Raw genomic sequence first — 3,696 nt, 5'->3', positions numbered from 1 at the left:
CCTCAGCCAGGCTGCATCCTCCAGGACATGTTTCTCATGTAGGGCCTGGCACCGTATCAGAATCCCTGGGAGGACTTCAAAAACACACACCAATCTCCAGCCACCCACAAATCAATTGTGGCCCCAGAAAGAAGGATGTAGAAAAGGCTTAAGTGGTTCTAATGCAGCCAGGTTTGCAAATTGCTCCATCAACAAGCCCTCTCCAGACTACCTGCCTCGGTCACTGGCCTGGCTGACATGGCCAGTGTATCCCAGTCCGGTGGGAGTTTTGATTTCTGTCACCAGAATGTTCACTTGTATGTATTAGTCCTCTAACAGAGCCCCCCTGTGCTTTGCTCTTTTAGGTGGGTACACATTTTCTCAAGTAGAACACGCTGTGATTTCTCAGGAAGAACTAGTCCGTTCTTATGATACCACCAAAAGCGAACCCCGGAGGACTTTTACTTCTGCCTTTTCCAAGTCCATCACTGAGTAAGATCTGGGTCCCTGTGTCCCACACTTTCCTGTCCTTCCCTGAGATGGCTACAATGAGCCAATACTCCTCAACACCCCTTCCTGTGACTGGCCAGTTTGTTATTTATGGATCGATTGAGTCATGATTCTTGGGTATAAATAATGGAGGAAACCTATTGGCTTTTTCTTAATTTATCTTCAGTGTTTTACCTAATTTATTTATTTTTCTGTGGCTGTGAGATGATTTATCAGTTCAGTCTAAAGTATAAAATTAAAAGCATTATGTTTTACCAAAATTTAAACTTTGGTACAAGTTGTTTTGGGGAGAAAAGGTAAAGGATGTTATGTTACATAATAAGCTTGTCTTGCTTAATTAGAAAGGGGTCAGACAGAAACTGTCTTTTGAAAACTGACAGATTAAGGGTACAAGGCACCATATGAAACATTTTTCTAAGTAGCATGTCCTGTCCTGTCATGTTTGAGTTATATTTGATGTGTGTGGAATGTGCACTGTAGTCTTGATTTCAGTGAACTCACATAATGAGTGTAGCATAGACTAATCCTGGGCCTCAAAATCAGGTGTGCAAGAATTACCGTATCTCATTAATCTCCCTCTGATTCCCCCCTACATTAGGGCTAGTAGAAAATTCAACCCCAGTCACTCTTGTGACTCTGCCTTAGGTGTGTACAAACTTCCCAGGGTTTCCGACACTGCAAAGCACTGGCACCTCCATCCTTCTGTCATCTGCCCACACAGGTCACCAGTAAGACACACGGTTTCTTTTGGCCACTTGATGAGGGTTCTGTGCCAGGTATGGGGCACTGGAACCTTCAGGGAGGTCGAGATGCCCACGCCTGTGGTGTAACGTTCCTGTCCTAGAGAACATCGTCTCCCCAGCGCACTTTGAGGGAACAAAGAGATGTCTTTCAAATCCCTCCTCTAGTCCAGGGTAGAGCCCCCTTTCTCAAATCCTATTCTACTTAGTGAGTTTTTAGAGGTCAAGCCCAAGAATTCTTGTAAACTACTTCTTGTTTTCTGTGCTGCCAGGCAACCCTTCTGAGCAAATGAACTAAAAAGCCTGATACCTGTTTGAATGGAAATCAGGCAACAAGGAAACACTGGGAGAAAAAGCCCAGTAAACATCTCAAAAAAGTTATCCACAAATAGATAAACAAAATGTGGTATAGCCATACAATGGAATGTTATTCAGCCGCAATAAGAATGAAATACACACAACACGGATGAACCTGAAAAACATTATGCTAAGTAAAAAAAGCCAGTCATAAGGGGCCACATACAACATGATTCCATTCACAGGAAACTTGTAAGCAAATCTATAGATGTAAAGTAGATTAGTGGTTGCCTAGGGCTGGGGGCGTGGGGTTGAATGGTATGTGGGGTGATTGCTAATGAGCACAGTACTTCTCTTGAGGATGATGAAAATGTTCTTCCTTTGGACGGTAGTGGTAGTTGCACAATTCTGTAATATTCTAAAAAGTATTGAATTATGCACTTAAGGGTGGATTTTACGGTATATGAATTATATCTCAATAAAGCTGTTAAGTTTTTTAATCACCTATTTAAAAAGTAATAAATAAATTCAGAAGTTGTGAAGCTACAAGGTCTGTATAAAAATCAATTGCATTTTTATATGTTACCAACAAAACTGGAAAATGATATTTCTTTTAAGATAACATTTATAATAGCATCAGAAGACAGGAACTAAGTATAGGTCTAAAAACATATATGTGCAAGATCTATATACTAAAACTACAAAACACTGATGGAAAAAAACTAGGCAGACTTAATAAATGAAGAGATATACTATGTTTTTGGATCAGAAAGCTCATAATTGTTAAGATGTCAGTTCTCCCCAAACTGATCAACAGGGTCAACAGAGTCATAATAAAATCATAAATAAAAATACTATTTACAGTAGGGATTTACATTTAGGAATAAATTTAACCAAATGATACTGAACACTGAACACCGTAAAACATTGCTGGGAGAAATGAGAGATGATCTAAATAAATGGAGAGAGAGGGACAAACACATCCTGTAGATGAGTAAGTGGAAAGAGTCCAATCCTTGGTGGAAACACATCAGCTGTGGTCAGACTACCATAAGCCACTAATTTGAGAGGAGCCGGCCTGGAGGCAAAGCCAGCCCTCAGAGGCTGGTGGATAAAGAGATGGACAAAAACCTGGTTCCTTTCAGTGATCTAGTTGAGCAGGTGCCAGGGGATGGGGGCGGGAGGGTGGAAGGCGATTGAGTTAGTACGAAGGAACGGTGAATCAATGGGGTGTCCTCGCGGACAGGTGGGTTACATGAGTGACTTTCAGGAATGCCAGACTCATTCTGTGATTCAACAACGCTTTTGTGTGTTTGCAGTAAATATTTGTTAGGCAGATAGTGCATACTGCACATTTCGCGAGGGCTAACAGCAGGAAACAAGAAAAACAAGCTGCCTGACATGCAGGTTACAATCTGGTTAGGGAAAAATTATTACATACATACTTTACTTTGACAGAGTATTGCCTAGTCCCTGAAAAATATCCTTTCCCCAGCCAGTGACGCTCACTGAGGAAAAGATTTCCTGACCAAAAACTAACCCAACTATGGACTATCCTACGTAAATCATCTGGGGAAATTTCTTCTTCCAAAGCTCCCCGTTGAAGCCTTACTTCTGCTCAGGAAGCCTATTTTGGAGGCTTCCTCATGGAAACGAACTTATTAAAGACCTGCGTGCAGTCTGTTGCCAGCCTGTGTTTCCCAAGGCTGCTTGCTCAGATTTCCCGTCCGTTGTCGCTGTTTGGTTGGTTTCTCGAGACCTAGGACACTGGGTGGAACGCGTGGTCTGTCCACTTCCTGTCAATACAGGCCAGCCACAGGCCGCCTCTGGGCGCTTGGTCCACTGCGGATCCCCAACCTAGTAGAACGAAATGCAACATTCACCAGGAAATGAATGATCTCACGCCAACTACAAGATCAGGTCTTCCCTGAATTCGAGTTTTTAGCCCCTCAAGTTGGCATTTTTGTCCAGTTATCTTAAAGTTTTTACATTTATGAACCGTGCCCAGAGACAAGCCACATTCCATACTTTGAAAACTAAAAACAGAAATTGATTAAGACACCCTTGGACAAGTCACTTCTCAAGAATCTTGTTTCTGCAGAACAAGGAGGCCGTCCCTTGGAGTCCCTGGGAGCTTTAACATCTGGGAGTCCTCCTTTCCGTGCAGGGG

This window comes from Eschrichtius robustus, chromosome 18 (genome assembly GCF_028021215.1).
Source record: "Eschrichtius robustus isolate mEscRob2 chromosome 18, mEscRob2.pri, whole genome shotgun sequence".
Taxonomy (NCBI): domain Eukaryota; kingdom Metazoa; phylum Chordata; class Mammalia; order Artiodactyla; family Eschrichtiidae; genus Eschrichtius; species Eschrichtius robustus.
This window is presented reverse-complemented; position numbering follows the sequence as displayed.